The following is a 21589-nucleotide window of genomic DNA, read 5'->3' as shown; positions in this document are numbered from 1 at the left end:
TTGAACACCTTGTATCGCAGTTTAGCAGGAACAAACAACTTGTCTGGAGGACAAGAATCAGGAGCCTCCTCCTAGGCCCCCAACACCTCCATCTCCAACTCGGGGTACAGAGCGGAAACCACCACCCCATCAGCCAAAATCAGAGTGGGATCCTCCGAATCACTACCCCCAGGAAAACTACGTGACAACGCATCTGCCTTGACATTTTTAACCCCAGGGCGAAAGGTGACCACAAAATTGAACCTAGTAAAAAACAGTGACCATCTAGCCTGTCTAGGATTCAGGCGCTTCGCAGACTGCAGGTAAGCCAAATTCTTGTGGTCAGTATATACCATAATAGGATGAGTAGCCCCCTCCAACCAATAACGCCATTCCTCAAAGGCCAATTTAATGGCCAGCAACTCTCTATCTCCTACATCATAATTTCTTTCAGTGGCCGAGAGTTTCTTGGAGAAAAAAGCACACGGACGCCATTTGCTAGCGGATGGACCCTGCGACAGAACTGCTCCGACCCCCACTTCTGATGCATCAACCTCCACGATGAACGGTTGAGACACATCAGGTTGCATCAGAATGGGAGCAGACGCAAAACATTTCTTAATAGCAGAAAAGGCCTGTAATGCCTCATCTGACCAGACAGAAAAGTTGGCGCCTTTTTTAGTCATATCTGTCAAAGGTTTTACAATGGTGGAATAATTCAAGATGAATTTTTTTAATAATTGGTAAAACCCAAAAACCACATCAGAGCTTTCTGATTCTCCGGTAGGTCCCATTCCAGTACTGCTCTGACCTTTTCGGGGTACATACAAAAACCAGAGTCAGAAAGCAGGTATCCTAAAAACGGTAACTCCTGGACTGCAAATACACATTTTTCCAATTTTGCATACAATTTATTCTCCCAAAGGATCAACAACACCTGTCTCACGTGATCCTGATGGGTCTCCAAATCAGGTGAGTAAATTAGTATATCATCAAGGTAAATTACAATGAACCTTCCCACTAAATGATGGAAAATATCATTGACAAATCGCTGAAAGACCGCTGGCGCATTAGTTAAACCAAAGGGCATGACAAAATCAGAGAGAAACTGAGGTAGGACCGTAGTTGACACCCCTGAGATAGAAGCACAAAGACAGTTGTCCGAACAAAATTCACTCCAGCTACTGATTTGTCTTGTTTGCCAGTCAATAGTAGGGTTATGCTTTATCAACCACGGTAAACCCAGAACCATCGGAGCAGGCAAGCCCTTCATAACAAAACAAGAAATGGACTCAACATGTGAATCACCAACCCTTAACTAAATGTCATGAACGATATAAGTAAGACTCTTTTGTGAGAGAGGGGAGGAATAAATAGCAAACACTGGTATCTCTTTATTTAAAGTGCTAGTTCTAAAACCAAGATTTTGGAGGAACTGTAAATCAATAAGGTTTACCCCCGCACCACAGTCAACAAATACCTCAAAATCAAAATTTCCTGAGTCTAGCACCACCATGGCAGGCAGAAGGAAACGGGTATTGAAGGAAGAATGTATATTTGCTTGCTCTGACTCCCCATTCTACCAAGAGTCAGGGAAGTATTTTTTTTCTCTTTATGTGAATACCTCCGTAGGTTTTCATTACCGCTTTGAGGTTTAACAAAAGGACACGCACAAACAAAATAAACGTCTTTTCCACAGAAGTAACATAGCTTATTCAGATTCCTAAAATCCCTATCACCTGAGTGAAAGGAAACCTGGCCCAACTGCATAGGCTACTCTCCTGCCCCAGATTCAAAAGTCATATCACCCCAGGGACTAGGTGGGAGACATGGCCGTCTCCAATGAATCGGGATACTCATAGAAAGCAAGGGCATCTTTCAACCTCTCAGATAGCCCCTGACAAAACTGACTCCGGAGTGCAGGATCATTCCACCCCGTCAGTTGCCCATCTTCTAAATTCTGCACAATACGACTCCGCAGTACGTTCTCCCTGTAACAAACTGCGCAGCTTAGATACAGCCATAGAGACCCGGTCCGGGTCATCATAATTCAAGCCCAAGGCTCTAAAAAAATTCATCCACCGACCAGAGGGATGGTGAACCGGTCGGCAGAGAAAAAGCCCAGGACTGCGCGTCCCCTTTGAGCAGAGATATAATGATCCCCACTCTTTGATTCTTGTCACCAGATGACATCGGCCACAGACGAAAATACAACCTGCAGGACTCCCTGAACCGAATAAAGTCATCATGACCCCCTGAGAACCTATCAGGGAGAGCGACTTTAGGCTCTAAGCAGACCTGATTTCCTCCAACGGCGCCAGATACCAGAGCATTCTGACACCGTGCAACAGAACTGCGGAGATCAGCAACCTCCAGCGATAATCCCTGCATGCAATCAACCAAAGCATTCATAGCCTCCATTTCGCAAACAGCAGGGATATGACAGTTTTTTTTGGGGCAGGATATAATGTCACAATAGGTAGGTAAGCAGGGAAATAACCAAACACGGAAAAACAAACAGAATGAACGACTAGGCCCAAAAGCTAGGGAGAAAAGGGTCACCTCCTAGCGATCCCTAAAAGCTTTCCCTAAACTGCTGTGCCCATGTGGATACCCTTAGGGTGGATATGCACATGCCCTCGTGCATAAACCTAAACACCCTGGGCAAACCGTAAGCAGCAGTGAAAAGGGAAGAGGCAACTTGCTTCTTCAAACCAGGAAGAAGCAAGCGTCTCCCTAGAGGCCTAGATAAAACTTATCTTGAGCAGAGCTGGAGCAGACGATCCACCACAAATCAAGAGCTCCCAGGAAAGAACTATAACCCGCACAGGCCACTGGGGGAAGGAGAGATAAATAGCCTTACTAGCAATGAAACCCAGTACACCTGAGGGAAGGTGGATCCAACTCAAACCCAAATCAAAACAAACAAAGAAGTCAGACATGTGCAGCCAGTCTGACAGACCTCCACACATTTACAGGGCAAGGCATTACACTTAGTCATAAAGTACGCTGGAGTAACATGCAACAAATTTATTAAGAAGCAGAGCCTGCTTAGTAAATCTGTAACATTTTTGCCTTTCTGTTCATCAGAAAATCATATCTAAAACAGCTATGTAAAGATGGCCTTGCATTTCGCCCGGCGGTCGTTTTGCGGCAAACTTTGCTCGTTCGCTGTTCGCCGAACGGGCGAACATATGGTGATATACTTTTACATTGTGAAGAACTTTGACCCATGACACATGAATCAGGTGGTACAGAACAGCCAGTTGAGATGTTTCAGCACATGGACATACCCCCTACCTTATAAATAAACCTGATCTGGCCGCCATTTTACATTCAGTCTTTTGCCAGTGTAGGGAGAGGTTGCTGTGTGGAGCAGGGACAGACTGTTAGGGACACAAAACGCTAGCTAATAGGGCCACAAAAGTCCTTTTAAGGACTGGAATAGGAATGCTATCGATAGGTGTGACATACTGAGGTGTGTAATATACTTATTTTCTAGCATAGAAAGTATATGATAGTGCATTTGTATTGTGCAGCAGTTGTGTGCGGTTCTGCTGCGATACTGCAGCCACACAGAGTGCCAAACGCTATTGGAACAAATCATTTCTACTGGTGTGATTTACCAGTTGACCCCAAAAAAAACTGATTGAGGCAGGGGTGTTATATACCAATAATATACTTTCTATATAGTGCATTTAGGTAGGGCAGCATTTGTCTGCGGCTTTCCTGTGTTACCGCATCTACAGTACACAGACTGAAAAACACAATTTGAAGAAATAATTTCTACTGGTGTGATTTACCAGTTGCCCCCCAAAAAAACTGATTGAAGCAGGGGTGTTATATACCAATTATATCCTTTCTATATAGTGCATTTGGGTAGTGCAGCATTTGTTTGCGGTTTAGCTGCATTACCTCAGCTACACAGAGTGACAAACGCTATTGGAACAAATAATTTCTACTAGTGTGATATACCAGTTGCCCCCCCCCAAAAATTGATTGAAGCAGGGGTGCTATTTACGCTAAAATCATTTGCAGTTATTTCTTGTGAAAGAGCATAGGGCGGTATTTCAGTAATTCACAAAACATTTAAACACACTACACGGTTGCATTCATTTCTGGTGAAAGAATATAGGGGCTTATTTCATAAAAAAAATAAAATTACATACCCACTGCTGGTGAAAGGGTATAGTGGCCTATTTCAGTCCAACAAGAAAAATACATTTTCAGTTCACTTCTGCAGTGATTTCTGTTGAAAGCATATAGTGGCCTATTTGAGTCCAACAAGAAATATATATTCTTAGGTCACTTATGCAGTTATTTCTGGTGAAAGCGTATAGGGGCGTATTTCAGTACTACAAGAAAAATATATTCTCTGTTCACGGTTGCAGTTACCGTATTTATCGGCGTATAACACGCACTTTTTTCCCTTGAAAATAGGGGGCAAATGATGTATGCGTGTTATACGCCGATATAATGCCGAAATAAGCCATGTTTTTACAGTATACTCCATATACACCGCCGATATAATGTAGGTACATACCGCACAGCAGCGAGTGGATCGAGTGAATCGGTAGCAGCGTGTGGAGTGTGATCCGGCAATCGGTAGGCAACGGCAAGCGCAGGCAACCCGCGCCTTCCTCACGTCTATGGTAATTCTCGCGGCCGTCGGAGCGTAACCACGGTAACGCTCTGCGAGAGTTTGCAGACTCACTCGCGAGAGTTTGCTGTCTGAGGCAGGAGAACTTGTACCCGTCAGGTACAAGTAAAGTATAGTGTACGGCGTAACAACTGTCGGTATTAACCGATAAAATATATGGTACGGCAATTACGGTATAAAATAATTACGGTAAAGGCCAATGTGTCACCCGTGGGATACTGGACATAAGCGCAGGAAATACAAGCTACTGATGCTGGGTGAAAGGCTGGATAGACTGGGGAGGCGAGAAAGAAGGGGGGGGGGGGCAGTGTGCAGGCAAAGTGTAGCATGTTTGCCTCTACACTTTGCCTATCCAGCCCTTTCACCCAGCATCAGTAGCCGTTTAGATTGTATTTCCTGCGCTTATGTCCAGTATCACCCACGGGTGACACATTGACCTTTACTCTAACCTTACTCCAAGGGAGCGCAGGGAGGTCCATTTCTCTGTATAAAATAATTACGGTATACAACATGCTAATTCCCATATGTGCAAAAACTGGACCCCCCCCCCCCCTCATCACACAGGATCCAGCGCTGCACATCATCAATCATAGGTAGCGTGTGTATGTGAAGCTGACGTTTGGGAAATGCCTCACTACTTATGATTGGTGTTGTGCAGAATGTACCGTAAATTTACACACCCCTGATACTACCTTACTCTTTTTTTTAATTTAAACTTAGGTAAAAAGTACGGTACCTATACCACTGCAGTGTGACTCATCCTGACACTCTGACGCTGAAAAAAACTGCATTCATAACCGTACTTACGGTATTTCCCTACTACTATCCCTAATGGATTTAAAACAAAAGCGTGGAGCATATACAGCTGCTTTCAAGTTGAAGGTTGTGGAATATGCCAAGCAACATGGAAATAGGGCTGCAGCAAGGCATTTTGGAGAGCCACCAACAGAATGCACAATACGAGAGTGGCGAAAAATGGAAGAAAAACTCAAGACATTATCAAAAACAAAATGCAATTTTCGACGCGGTATTGCTAAATGGCCAAAATTAGAAGAACAGGTGAAGGAATTTGTACTTAATCATAGAAAAGCTGGTATTGCTATATCAACAAAAATGATCATTATTCAAGCAGTGAAAATCAGCAAAGAGTTGCAAATACATGATTTCAAAGGAACAGCATCATGGTGCCAAAGATTCATGAAGAGGCATGAGCTTCGGATGCGAACAAGAACCAGGATTGCCCAGCGTATGCCAGATGATTATGAAGAGAAGATAGTAAATTTTCATAACTTTATTATCAAACAAAGGAAAAGACAACATTTTGAAACTGGTCAAATAGGCAACATGGATGAAGTACCACTCACCTTCGATGTTCCTTCAAACAAAACTGTGGAAGCAAGAGGTGCCAAGACAGTAACAATTAAAACTTCAGGGCATGAAAAAAATCATTATACCGTGGTCCTTGCTGTCACTGCAGATGGAAACAAGCTGCCACCATTGGTCATTTTTAAAAGGAAAACTTTGCCTAAGGAGAAAATTCCAAGTGGCATACAGGTGCATGTTCATCCCAAAGGTTGGATGGATGAAGGAGGCATGAAGCTTTGGATTAGAAATGTGTGGGAGAAGCGCCCAGGTGCTTTGTTAAAGAAGCCATCCTTGTTAGTACTGGACTCATTCAGATCTCATCTTACAGAACCAACAAAGAGAGAATTTCAAATGTGCAAAACAGAAATAGCAGTCATTCCAGGAGGACTTACATCACAATTGCAGCCATTGGATGTTTGCATTAACAAGCCCTTCAAAGCCTTTATGCGTGAAGAATGGAATAAATACATGTGTGATAAAAACCAACATGAAGTTACGAATTCTGGGCGAATGAAAAGACCTGGCATTTCAAAAGTTTGTCAGTGGATAAAGACTTCGTGGGACGCAGTTAAAGAAGATATTGTTATCAAATCTTTTAAGAAATGTGGCATAAGTAATGCTTTGGATGGTGAAGAAGATGAGCTGATTTATGAAGATAGTAGCAGTGAAAGCAGCAGTGTTCATTGCGATTTTGAAGATAGCAGTGAAGATGAAGAGTTTCTTGGTTTCCCAGATAGCGATTTCTGAGTAAACTTTTGTAAAAACAGAATATCCAAGTTTCTTTGTTAAAACAGTTGCTTTTACTGTCCTTTTACATTATTTACCTTATAAGTGGTAATAATATTAATTAAAAAAAGTTCTGAGCTACCCTTATTTTGCTTCAAAGTTCTTTATTTCAAATTTTAATTTTTTTCCTGAAATTTCCCTCTTAAAATGAAGGTGCGTGTTATACGCCTGTGCGTGTTATACGCCGATAAATACGGTATATCTGGTAAAGCCTTTACTGGCGTATAGCAGTAGAAAAAGAAACATACATTTGCCATTCGCTGTTGCACTTATATCTTGAAAAACATTTACTGATGTATATCAGTAGAAAAATAAAATATATTCAGCTTTCACTGTTGCAGTTATATGAGGTAAAGCCTTTAGTGGCGTATTTCTGTACAAAATTCAAATTTATATTCAGCGTTCAGCGATGCAGTTATATGTGGGAAAGTCCTCTTTGCGGTATGGACTGAATTACGTTGTGTTAAAATTTTGTATTTACGTTTCACACACTGCACACTTACCTTATGATGTCCATAAGAGCAGCGCACCAATACAGGTGAATACACTATGCACTAACCCTGCACAAAAATGCAAAATAATTCACACCAGCCCGCATCTATCTACGGTACTGCTTACTGGACACTACGGGAACTTTTCTGCAGCACAGAAACCGCACGAGGTCTGCGTCTCGTTCTTCCAGCTCGGACCTACTTCCTCCGTTATGTCCCGTTCACTTCAGAAAAAATCTTGTATTCTGTGTTAAGCACTGGACTGATATGCGCTAAAATTTATTTTGAAATATTTTGGTGGAAAAAAATCTTGTATTCGGCATTAACCGCTGCACTGATATGCGCTAAAATCTCTCTTGAAATATTTGGGTGGCAAAAAAAACTTGTATTCAGCGTTAAGCGCTGCACTGATATGCGCTAAAATCTCCTTTGAAATATTTGGGTGGCAAAAAATCTCGTATTCAGTGTTAAGCTCTGCACTGATATGCGCTAAAATCTCTTTTGAAATATTTGGGTGAAAAAAAAACTTGTATTTGGCATTAAGCGTTGCACTTATATGCGGTAAAATCTTTTGTGAATTATTTTGCTGGAAATAAAAATTTCCACACACTCCATTAACTTCCTCATCTCTTCATTAACATCGGACACACTAACTTTACACCCCCCCCCCCCAGCTATATATCCAAGTGGTTCCTGCACCAATTAGGAGCGAATAAAGGAAAATGATACTGCCTGCCTGTTAAAGGGAACTACAGCATGATACCACAATACATTTGATATGACATTTAGCAAGAGTTTAAAGTGCCCACATATAGCACATAGTGGGACACTGCATCAATATGAATCAGGCGTGGATCAGCCAGGATTTCAACACACCAATGCCAGATGCATCAGACTAGATCATCCATGGTGCCACACCAACATTTTGACAAAAGAGACCATTTTCTTCTGGCTACCTGCATCAGCTACTGTTCTGATGAAGTTACCCGCCTGATGCCAAACATCTGATGCCAAGTGCTCCTTCTTTCACCCACCATCTTCAGTGAGTACTAGTATTGCCACCCACCTCCCCACTGTGACCTTGCCACTCTGTGGCGTACTGATCCTGCCATGTCCACACTATGTCACCGTGCCACTCTGTTGTATCATGCTGCTGCTGCTGCCATGTCCACACTATGTCACAGTGCCACTCTGTTGTATCATGCTGCTGCTGCCATCTCCACACTATGTAACCTGGCCACTCGCTGGCCTCCACATACTGCTGCCAACTACATACTCTGTGATTGTGCCACTCGGTGGCCTCATCATACTGCTGCCACCTCCACACTGTCATTGGGCCTCTCTGTGGCCTTCTGATGCTGCCGCCACCTCCAGACTTTGTCATTGGGCCACTGTGTGGTCTCCTAATGCTGCTTCCACCTCACCACTCTGTCATAGGGACACTTTGTGGACTTCACATGCTGTTCACACCCTCCCCACTTCATTACTGGGCCACTATTTTGGCTTTTGGCCTGGCTGACATCATCATTTATTTGACCTTTCTTCTGATCTGTCAGAGGGAAGGAAAAATGAGACGCACAACAGATCCTCTCTGTTTAGCAGCTGTAAGGCCTCTTTCACACGGGCCGGATAAGATGCAGGTGTGTCGCGGAAAAATTAGTGATTTTTCCGCTCGAGTGCAAAACATTTTAATGCGTTTGCATGCGCGTGAGAAAAATCAGCATGTTTGGTACCCAAACCCGAACTTCTTCACAGAAGTTCGGGTTTGGGTTAGGTGTTGTGTAGATTGTATTATTTTCCCTTATAACATGCTTATAAGGGAAAAACATTGCATTCTTAATACATAATGCTTAGTAAAATAGGGCTGGAGGGGTTAAAAATAAATAAATAATAATTTAACTCACCTTAATCCACTTGTTCGCGCAGCCCGGCTTCTCTTCTTTCTTCAGGACCTGGGTAAAGGACCTTTGATGACATCACTGCGCTCATCACACGATCCACCACCATGGTGATGGATCATGTGACGAACCATGTGATGAGCGCAGTGACGTCACCACAGGTCCTTTTCCTCCTGCACAGCAAAGAAGAAGAAAGAAGAGAAGCCGGGCTGCGCGAACAAGTGGATTAAGGAGAGTTAAATTATTATTATTTTTTTTAACCCCTCCATCCTTATTTTACTAAGCATTCTGTATTAAGAATGCCATTATTGTCCCTTATAACCATGTTATAAGGTAAAATAATAAAGATCGGGTCCCCATCCCGCTCCAAAGACAGGATTAGTTTTTTGTGGGTTATTGTTCTGACGGATCAGAGAAAGGGTAAATTAATCAGTGACATCAACACAAACTTACTGCTGACATCCTCTCCACTTTGTCAGGGGGGCTCTACTTGTATAAGTGTGTAATAGAACAGGTTCTGTAGACATCTATGTGGAATCATCTGACAAGGGTGTAAAAGGAGTGCACTTCTTCTTGACACTAACATCGACCTATAAGGCAAAGTTCATACTTGAGTTATTAGGCCAGGTTTGGCAAATTTAAGTATACTTTCTTATAATTTTAATCAAGTTTTGGTTTAAAAAAATTAATGCTAAAATATTTAATAAATTTAATTATGAAAATTAAATGTTGCGTACGACAGGAGAGAATCGGCCAGTCTTCTGTTTATTCAACGACGTGGTGTTGCGATGGAGAAAGCATTCAAGAAAAAAAATTACTCTCGACCTGGAGCCGAATCCTGTCAAGATTGATGCAAGTGCGGTATTGGCTGCTCATCCAGCAAGATACTTCTGGGGGAACTTGCCTGCCATGCTTAGGCCTCTACTAGCTACAGACAATGAGAAGAAGACAAAGCTTCAAGATTGCTTAGAGCCCGGAAGAGTTGCAAATTTAATCACGATTCAAACCAACCAGGGACCAGTCTCTTTGTCAGGGGTTCCCAGTCATCATAGAATGGAAAAGAGGGCATCTGTCCATGGACTTCATTACGGACCTGCCTCGTTCCTCGGGGAAGACTGTGATTCTGGTAGTAGCGGACTGTTTTAGCAAAATGGCGCATTTCATTCCCTTTCCTGGGTTACCCAATGCTAAGACGGTGGCGCAAGCATTTGTTGATCACATTGTCAAATTGCATGGCATTCCTTCAGACATCGTTTCTGATAGGGGCACGTAATTTGTTTCCAGATTCTGGAAGGCCTTCTGTTCTCGCTTGGGGGTTCGGTTGTCATTCTCTTCTGCTTTTCACCCGCAGTCGAATGGTCAGACCGAATGCGTCAATCAGAATCTGGAGACATATCTGCGCTGTTTTGTGGCAGAGAATCAGGAGGATTGGTGTTCTTTTTGTCCCTTGCTGAGTTTGCTTTAAATAACCGTCGCCAGGAGTCCTCTGATAAGTCACCATTTTTTGGTGCATATGGGTTTCATCCGCAGTTTGGGACATTCTCTGGAGAGGGGTCTTCTGGTTTACCTGATGAGGAGAGATTTTCCTTGTCTTTGTCATTTATTTGGCAAAAGATTCAGGGTAATCTGAAGAGGTTGAGTGAGAGATATAAGCGTGTTGCGGATAAGAGACGTGTGCCTGGTCCAGACCTGAATGTGGGTGATCTGGTGTGGTTGTCTACAAAGAATATCAAACTGAAGGTTCCCTCCTGGAAGTTGGGTCCTAAGTTTATTGGGCCTTACAAGATCTTGTCCGTCATCAATCCCGTTGCCTTCCGTCTTGATCTTCCTCAGACTTGGAAGATCCATAATGTTTTTCACAGGTCCCTATTAAAACCTTAAGTCCAACCCACTGTTCGCTAATCAGCATTTGTACTTTTATATTTTCTGTAAGTGATCAAAACTGATCACAGTCAGATCTATAATAGTATTAGTGTCACCTTAGTTCGCCCTCCACCCAAAACACAGTGTTTGCCCGATCAGGCCTGATCGGTCTCCCACACGTGCGTTCCCCCACACCCGTCCCGCCGCAGTGACAAAATATATATTTTTTTTGATCACTGCACAATCACTTTACAAGCGCTGTGGCGATAAAAAAAAAATCAGTTTTGATATTTTTATTCAATCGCAGCGGCCTCCGGTACTTCGCTAGCCTCCCATTTGTAAGACAGGCTTTCTTTTTTTCTTGGGTAGTCTCAGGGAATACCCCCTAAATTTAGTTGACCAAATGGCAAACAAGGGGTATTCTTCTGAAGAGGCCTACAGGATTCTGACCCAGTCGGATGAGGAATGGGAACCCTCATCTGACGAATCTAGCGGGTCAGAATATGAACCTGTAGAAAGCAGTGGCAGTCTGACCCAAAGTTCGGACGAGGAGGTTGAGGTCCCTGATAGCACCAGGCGTACCCGGCCCCGTGTTGCTACACCACAGGTTGCGCAGGATCCGCTTCAAGGGCAGCAGAGTGGGGCTGGCGCTGTCGGATTACGTGGTGAGGCATACACCAGCAGCGCAGCCCACCCTGGACCTAGTACCAGCACTGCCGTACAACATGGTGAAGTGGCGAGCACCAGAAGGGCAGTTGAAGCTGGTACGTTGGCACGTGCAATAGTTACCCCATCGCAGCCACCGCACAGACAGGCCCGTAGAGTCCCTGAGGTGCTGGCAAACCCTGATTGGCAGTCCCCAACTTCAGCCGCACCATTAGTTCCCCCTTTCACCGCCCAGTCTGGAGTTCGGGTTGAGACAGCTCAGATCGGTTCGGCACTGGGATTTTTTGAGCTGTTCTTGACTGCGGAGCTCTTGGACATAGTCGTGGCAGAAACAAATCGGTATGCCACTCAATTTATAGCCGCCAACCCGGGAAGCTATTATGCCCAGCCTTTCCGGTGGAAACCCGTCCAAGTTTCCGAATTAAAAAAATTTCTGGGACTTCTCCTCAACATGGGTCTAACCAAAAAGCATGAATTGCGGTCATATTGGTCCGCGAACCCAATTCATCACATGCCCATGTTCTCTGCTGCCATGTCCAGGGCACTATCGCGACAACAGAACCTCTCGTCCCAGAGGCCACCCAGCTTTTGACCGGCTCCACAAAATTCGGCCCCTCATAGACCACTTCAACAACAAATTTGCAGATTTGTAGACCCCTGAGCAAAACATCTGCGTAGACGAGTCCCTTATACATTTTACCGGGCGCCTTGGCTTTAAACAATACATCCCAAGCAAGCGCGCCCGGTATGGGGTCAAATTGTATAAGCTCTGTGAAAGGGCCACAGGCTATACCCACAAATTTCAGATCTATGAGGGTAAAGATCAGACCCTGGAGCCGGTCGGTTGCCCTGACTACCTGGGGAGCAGTGGGAAGACAGTCTGGGACTTGGTGTCACCCTTATTTGGCAAGGGGTACCATCTTTATGTGGACAATTTTTACACAAGTGTGGCCCTCTTCAGGCATTTGTTCCTAGAACAGATTGGCTGCTGTGGCACCGTGCGACCTAGTCGCCGTGGCTTCCCCCAACGGCTCGTTACCACCCGTCTTGCAAGGGGGGAGAGGGCTGCCTTGTGTAACGAAGAACTGCTCGCGGTGAAATGGAGAGACAAGCGTGACGTTTACATGCTCTCCTCCATTCACGCAGACACGACAATACAAATAGAACGGGCAACCAATGTCATTGAAAAGCCCCTCTCAGTCCACGACTATAATTCGCTCATGGGAGGGGTGGACTTCAATGACCAGATGTTGGCTCCTTATTTAGTTCCCGACGCACTAGAGGCTGGTATAAGAAGGTGTCTGTATATTTGATTCAATTGGCTATGTACAATAGTTTTGTTCTCTACAGTAAGGCTGGGAGAACAGGATCCTTCCTCAAATTTCAGAAAGAGATCATCGAGAACCTCCTGTATCCAGGAGGTTCTGTGGCCCCAACCACCAGTGTAGTGAGCCGTCTACACGAGCGACATTTCCCCAATGTCTTTGCTGGTACCTCAACCCAACCGTCACCCCGAAAAAGATGTTGTGTCTGTAGCAGGAGTGGAATAAGGCGTGACACCCGCTATTTCTGTCCTGACTGCCCTGACCACCCTGCCCTATGCTTAGGGGAGTGTTTCCGGAAGTACCACACACAGGTACACTTAGCATAGGGATTGCATCTCACAGGGCCCTTTCACTCACAGCTGCTGCAAACCTCTCCTTTCACCTGGGACAAAGTGAATAATGTACTTCGCCACATCTTTGGGCGATTTGCGCTTTGCACATTGTCCCATGGGGAAGGAGAGGTTTGTCCTATAAAGGTAAAAAAAAAAAAAAAATCACCGGTAAGCAAAAAAGTTAATGTTTTGTTCAAAAAGTTAAATAAAGTTTATATGTTCCGTTCAAATGTTATTATAAAGTTAATAAATTTATTGCGTTGCGGCCTGTTTTTTTCTTTTTTTTTTACCTTACAGGTGGACCAACCGATCGACTAGCTGCAGCACTGATGTGCATTCTGACAGAAGCATTGCGCTGCTGTCAGATTACCAAAAGCCGGTGTATGCGGCGCTGCAAGACGAGATTTCTCCTCTGCAGCAAAAGATACGTTTGCCGAGGCATATGAGCTGAGGGGGTGTTCATATGGTTTGGCAAACACTTTGCATATAAAAAAAAATAAAAAAAAATCCTGGCAATGATTTATTCATCCACATCAATTGATGTGAATGGAGAAATCGGGTTTGCCAGGGCATACGGGCTAAGTGGGTTTGGATGTTGGGCGGAGCTCCTATGTCCTGGCAGACGCCTTTCCCCTCCTTTTTTTTTTTTGGCAGAGATTTTTTCATCCACATTGATCGATGAGAATGAAGAAATCTGTGCCGTTCATTTTTTCTTACAACCTAGAGGCTGAACGGAAAAAAAAATATCTCATTACCCGTATGCTCAATATAAGGAGAATAGCAGAAACTCCTAATGCTGGCCATACATGTAATGATTGCGGAGACCCTCAAATGCCAGGGCAGTACAAACACCCCACAAATGACCCCATTTTGGAAAGAAGACACCCCAAGGTATTCGCTGAGGGGCATATTGAGTCCATGAAAGATTGAAATTTTTGTCCCAAGTTAGCGGAAAGGGAGACTTTGTGAGAAAAAATAAATAAAAATCAATTTCCGCTAACTTGTGGCAAAAAAAAAAAATTCTATGAACTCGCCATGCATCTCATTGAATACCTTGGGGTGTCTTCTTTCCAAAATGGGGTCACATGTGGGGTATTTATACTGCCTGGCATTTTAGGGGCCCTAAAGCGTGAGAAGAAGTCTGGGATCCAAATGTCTAAAAATGCCCTCCTAAAAGGAATTTGGGCCCCTTTGCGCATCTAGGCTGCAAAAAAGTGTCACACATGTGGTATTGCCGTACTTAGGAGAAGTTGGGGAATGTGTTTTGGGGTGTCATTTTACATATACCCATGCTGGATGAGATAAATATCTTGTTCAAATGTCAACTTTGTATAAAAAAATGGGAAAAGTTGTCTTTTGCCGAGATATTTCTCTCACCCAGCATGGGTATATGTAAAAAGACACCCCAAAACACATTGCCCTACTTCTTCTGAGTACGGCGATACCAGATGTGTGACACTTTTTTGCAGCCTAGGTGGGCAAATGGGCCCACATTCCAAAGAGCACCTTTCGGATTTCACAGGGCATTTTTTACACATTTTGATTTCAAACTACTTCTCACGCATTAGGGCTCCTAAAATGCCAGGGCAGTATAACTACCCCACAAGTGACCCCATTTTGGAAAGAAGATACCCCAAGGTATTCCGTGAGGGGCATAGCGAGTACCTAGAATTTTTTATTTTTTGTCACAAGTTAGCGGAAAATTATGATTTATTTTTTTTTCTTACAAAGTCTCATATTCCACTAACTTGTGACAAAAAATAAAAACTTCCATGAACTCACTATGCCCATCACGAAATACCTTGGGGTGTCTTCTTTCTAAAATGAGGTCACTTGTGGGGTAGTTATACTGCCCTGGCATTTTAGGGGCCCTAATGCGTGAGAAGTAGTTTGAAATCAAAATGTGTAAAAAATGCCCTGTGAAATCCTAAAGGTGCTCTTTGGAATGTGGGCCCCTTTGCCCACCTAGGCTGCAAAAAAGTGTCACACATGTGGTATCGCCGTACTCAGGAGAAGTTGGGGAATGTGTTTTGGGGTGTCATTTTACATATACCCATGCTGGGTGAGATAAATATCTTGGTCAAATGCCAACTTTGTATAAAAAAATGGGAAAAGTTGTCTTTTGCCGAGATATTTCTCGGCTTCAAGGGCAGCAGAGTGGGGCTGGCGCTGTCGGATTACGTGGTGAGGCATACACCAGCAGCGCAGCCCACCCTGGACCTAGTACCAGCACTGCCGTACAACATGGTGAAGTGGCGAGCACCAGAAGGGCAGTTGAAGCTGGTACGGTGGCACGTGCAATAGTTACCCCATCGCAGCCACCGCACAGACAGGCCCGTAGATTCCCTGAGGTGCTGGCAAACCCTGATTGGCAGTCCCCAACTTCAGCCGCACCATTAGTTCCCCCTTTCACCGCCCAGTCTGGAGTTCGGGTTGAGACAGCTCAGATCGGTTCGGCACTGGGATTTTTTGAGCTGTTCTTGACTGCGGAGCTCTTGGACATAGTCGTGGCAGAAACAAATCGGTATGCCACTCAATTTATAGCCGCCAACCCGGGAAGCTATTATGCCCAGCCTTTCCGGTGGAAACCCGTCCAAGTTTCCGAATGAAAAAAATTTCTGGGACTTCTCCTCAACATGGGTCTAACCAAAAAGCATGAATTGCGGTCATATTGGTCCGCGAACCCAATTCATCACATGCCCATGTTCTCTGCTGCCATGTCCAGGGCACTATCGCGACAACAGAACCTCTCGTCCCAGAGGCCACCCAGCTTTTGACCGGCTCCACAAAATTCGGCCCCTCATAGACCACTTCAACAACAAATTTGCAGATTTGTAGACCCCTGAGCAAAACATCTGCGTAGACGAGTCCCTTATACATTTTACCGGGCGCCTTGGCTTCAAACAATACATCCCAAGCAAGCGCGCCCGGTATGGGGTCAAATTGTATAAGCTCTGTGAATGGGCCACAGGCTATACCCACAAATTTCAGATCTATGAGGGTAAAGATCAGACCCTGGAGCCGGTCGGTTGCCCTGACTACCTGGGGAGCAGTGGGAAGACAGTCTGGGACTTGGTGTCACCCTTATTTGGCAAGGGGTACCATCTTTATGTGGACAATTTTTACACAAGTGTGGCCCTCTTCAGGCATTTGTTCCTAGAACAGATTGGCTGCTGTGGCACCGTGCGACCTAGTCGCCGTGGCTTCCCCCAACGGCTCGTTACCACCCGTCTTGCAAGGGGGGAGAGGGCTGCCTTGTGTAACGAAGAACTGCTCGCGGTGAAATGGAGAGACAAGCGTGACGTTTACATGCTCTCCTCCATTCACGCAGACACGACAATACAAATAGAACGGGCAACCAATGTCATTGAAAAGCCCCTCTCAGTCCACGACTATAATTCGCTCATGGGAGGGGTGGACTTCAATGACCAGATGTTGGCTCCTTATTTAGTTTCCCGACGCACTAGAGGCTGGTATAAGAAGGTGTCTGTATATTTGATTCAATTGGCTATGTACAATAGTTTTGTTCTCTACAGTAAGGCTGGGAGAACAGGATCCTTCCTCAAATTTCAGAAAGAGATCATCGAGAACCTCCTGTATCCAGGAGGTTCTGTGGCCCCAACCACCAGTGTAGTGAGCGTCTACACGAGCGACATTTCCCCAATGTCTTTGCTGGTACCTCAACCCAACCGTCACCCCGAAAAAGATGTTGTGTCTGTAGCAGGAGTGGAATAAGGCGTGACACCCGCTATTTCTGTCCTGACTGCCCTGACCACCCTGCCCTATGCTTAGGGGAGTGTTTCCGGAAGTACCACACACAGGTACACTTAGCATAGGGATTGCATCTCACAGGGCCCTTTCACTCACAGCTGCTGCAAACCTCTCCTTTCACCTGGGACAAAGTGAATAATGTACTTCGCCACATCTTTGGGCGATTTGCGCTTTGCACATTGTCCCATGGGGAAGGAGAGGTTTGTCCTATAAAGGTAAAAAAAAAAAAAAAATCACCGGTAAGCAAAAAAGTTAATGTTTTGTTCAAAAAGTTAAATAAAGTTTATATGTTCCGTTCAAATGTTATTATAAAGTTAATAAATTTATTGCGTTGCGGCCTGTTTTTTTCTTTTTTTTTTACCTTACAGGTGGACCAACCGATCGACTAGCTGCAGCACTGATGTGCATTCTGACAGAAGCATTGCGCTGCTGTCAGATTACACAAAAGTCGGTGTATGCGGCGCTGCAAGACGAGATTTCTCCTCTGCAGCAAAAGATACGTTTGCCGAGGCATATGAGCTGAGGGGGTGTTCATATGGTTTGGCAAACACTTTGCATATAAAAAAAAATAAAAATAAATCCCGGCAATGATTTATTCATCCACATCGATTGATGTGAATGGAGAAATCGGGTTTGCCAGGGCATACGGGCTAGTGGGTTTGGATGTTGGGCGGAGCTCCTATGTCCTGGCAGACGCCTTTCCCCTCCTTTTTTTTTTTGGCAGAGATTTTTTCATCCACATTGATCGATGAGAATGAAGAAATCTGTGCCGTTCATTTTTTCTTACAACCTAGAGGCTGAACGGAAAAAAAAATATCTCATTACCCGTATGCTCAATATAAGGAGAATAGCAGAAACTCCTAATGCTGGCCATACATGTAATGATTGCGGAGACCCTCAAATGCAAGGGCAGTACAAACACCCCACAAATGACCCCATTTTGGAAAGAAGACACCCCAAGGTATTCGCTGAGGGGCATATTGAGTCCATGAAAGATTGAAATTTTTGTCCCAAGTTAGCGGAAAGGGAGACTTTGTGAGAAAAAATAAATAAAAATCAATTTCCGCTAACTTGTGGCAAAAAAAAAAAATTCTATGAACTCGCCATGCATCTCATTGAATACCTTGGGGTGTCTTCTTTCCAAAATGGGGTCACATGTGGGGTATTTATACTGCCCTGGCATTTTAGGGGCCCTAAAGCGTGAGAAGAAGTCTGGGATCCAAATGTCTAAAAATGCCCTCCTAAAAGGAATTTGGGCCCCTTTGCGCATCTAGGCTGCAAAAAAGTGTCACACATGTGGTATTGCCGTACTTAGGAGAAGTTGGGGAATGTGTTTTGGGGTGTCATTTTACATATACCCATGCTGGGTGAGATAAATATCTTGTTCAAATGCCAACTTTGTATAAAAAAATGGGAAAAGTTGTCTTTTGCCGAGATATTTCTCTCACCCAGCATGGGTATATGTAAAAAGACACCCCAAAACACATTGCCCTACTTCTTCTGAGTACGGCGATACCAGATGTGTGACACTTTTTTGCAGCCTAGGTGGGCAAATGGGCCCACATTCCAAAGAGCACCTTTCGGATTTCACAGGGCATTTTTTACACATTTTGATTTCAAACTACTTCTCACGCATTAGGGCTCCTAAAATGCCAGGGCAGTATAACTACCCCACAAGTGACCCCATTTTGGAAAGAAGATACCCCAAGGTATTCCGTGAGGGGCATAGCGAGTACCTAGAATTTTTTATTTTTTGTCACAAGTTAGCGGAAAATTATGATTTATTTTTTTTCTTACAAAGTCTCATATTCCACTAACTTGTGACAAAAAATAAAAACTTCCATGAACTCACTATGCCCATCACGAAATACCTTGGGGTGTCTTCTTTCTAAAATGAGGTCACTTGTGGGGTAGTTATACTGCCCTGGCATTTTAGGGGCCCTAATGCGTGAGAAGTAGTTTGAAATCAAAATGTGTAAAAAATGCCCTGTGAAATCCTAAAGGTGCTCTTTGGAATGTGGGCCCCTTTGCCCACCTAGGCTGCAAAAAAGTGTCATACATGTGGTATCGCCGTACTCAGGAGAAGTTGGGGAATGTGTTTTGGGGTGTCATTTTACATATACCCATGCTGGGTGAGATAAATATCTTGGTCAAATGCCAACTTTGTATAAAAAAATGGGAAAAGTTGTCTTTTGCCGAGATATTTCTCTCACCAGCATGGGTATATTTAAAATGACACCCCAAAACACATTGCCCAACTTCTCCTGAGTACGGCGATACCACATGTGTGACACTTTTTTGCAGCCTAGGTGGGCAAAGGGGCCCACATTCCAAAGAGCACCTTTCGGATTTCACAGGGCATTTTTTACACATTTTGATTTCAAACTACTTCTCACGCATTAGGGCTCCTAAAATGCCAGGGCAGTATAACTACCCCACAAGTGACCCCATTTTGGAAAGAAGATACCCCAAGGTATTCCGTGAGGGGCATAGCGAGTACCTAGAATTTTTTATTTTTTGTCACAAGTTAGCGGAAAATTATGATTTATTTTTTTTCTTACAAAGTCTCATATTCCACTAACTTGTGACAAAAAATAAAAACTTCCATGAACTCACTATGCCCATCACGAAATACCTTGGGGTGTCTTCTTTCCAAAATGAGGTCACTTGTGGGGTAGTTATACTGCCCTGGCATTTTAGGGGCCCTAATGCGTGAGAAGTAGTTTGAAATTAAAATGTGTAAAAAATGCCCTGTGAAATCCTAAAGGTGCTCTTTGGAATGTGGGCCCCTTTGCCCACCTAGGCTGCAAAAAAGTGTCACACATGTGGTATCGCCGTACTCAGGAGAAGTTGGGGAATGTGTTTTGGGGTGTCATTTTACATATACCCATGCTGGGTGAGATAAATATCTTGTTCAAATGCCAACTTTGTATAAAAAAATGGGAAAAGTTGTCTTTTGCCGAGATATTTCTCTCACCCAGCATGGGTATATGTAAAAAGGACACCCCAAAACACATTGCCCTACTTCTTCTGAGTACGGCGATACCAGATGTGTGACACTTTTTTGCAGCCTAGGTGGGCAAATGGGCCCACATTCCAAAGAGCACCTTTCGGATTTCACAGGGCATTTTTTACACATTTTGATTTCAAACTACTTCTCACGCATTAGGGCTCCTAAAATGCCAGGGCAGTATAACTACCCACAAGTGACCCCATTTTGGAAAGAAGATACCCCAAGGTATTCCGTGAGGGGCATAGCGAGTACCTAGAATTTTTTATTTTTTGTCACAAGTTAGCGGAAAATTATGATTTATTTTTTTTCTTACAAAGTCTCATATTCCACTAACTTGTGACAAAAAATAAAAACTTCCATGAACTCACTATGCCCATCACGAAATACCTTGGGGTGTCTTCTTTCTAAAATGAGGTCACTTGTGGGGTAGTTATACTGCCCTGGCATTTTAGGAGCCCTAATGCGTGAGAAGTAGTTTGAAATCAAAATGTGTAAAAAATGCCCTGTGAAATCCTAAAGGTGCTCTTTGGAATGTGGGCCCCTTTGCCCACCTAGGCTGCAAAAAAGTGTCACACATGTGGTATCGCCGTACTCAGGAGAAGTTGGGGAATGTGTTTTGGGGTGTCATTTTACATATACCCATGCTGGGTGAGATAAATATCTTGGTCAAATGCCAACTTTGTATAAAAAAATGGGAAAAGTTGTCTTTTGCCGAGATATTTCTCTCACCCAGCATGGGTATATTTAAAATGACACCCCAAAACACATTGCCCAACTTCTCCTGAGTACGGCGATACCACATGTGTGACACTTTTTTGCAGCCTAGGTGGGCAAAGGGGCCCACATTCCAAAGAGCACCTTTCGGATTTCACAGGGCATTTTTTACACATTTTGATTTCAAACTACTTCTCACGCATTAGGGCTCCTAAAATGCCAGGGCAGTATAACTACCCCACAAGTGACCCCATTTTGGAAAGAAGATACCCCAAGGTATTCCGTGAGGGGCATAGCGAGTACCTAGAATTTTTTATTTTTTGTCACAAGTTAGCGGAAAATTATGATTTATTTTTTTTCTTACAAAGTCTCATATTCCACTAACTTGTGACAAAAAATAAAAACTTCCATGAACTCACTATGCCCATCACGAAATACCTTGGGGTGTCTTCTTTCCAAAATGAGGTCACTTGTGGGGTAGTTATACTGCCCTGGCATTTTAGGGGCCCTAATGCGTGAGAAGTAGTTTGAAATCAAAATGTGTAAAAAATGCCCTGTGAAATCCTAAAGGTGCTCTTTGGAATGTGGGCCCCTTTGCCCACCTAGGCTGCAAAAAAGTGTCACACATGTGGTATCGCCGTACTCAGGAGAAGTTGGGGAATGTGTTTTGGGGTGTCATTTTACATATACCCATGCTGGGTGAGATAAATATCTTGTTCAAATGCC

This window comes from Bufo bufo, chromosome 3 (assembly GCF_905171765.1).
Source record: "Bufo bufo chromosome 3, aBufBuf1.1, whole genome shotgun sequence".
Classification (NCBI taxonomy): domain Eukaryota; kingdom Metazoa; phylum Chordata; class Amphibia; order Anura; family Bufonidae; genus Bufo; species Bufo bufo.
Note: the sequence above shows the minus strand (reverse complement) of the source record.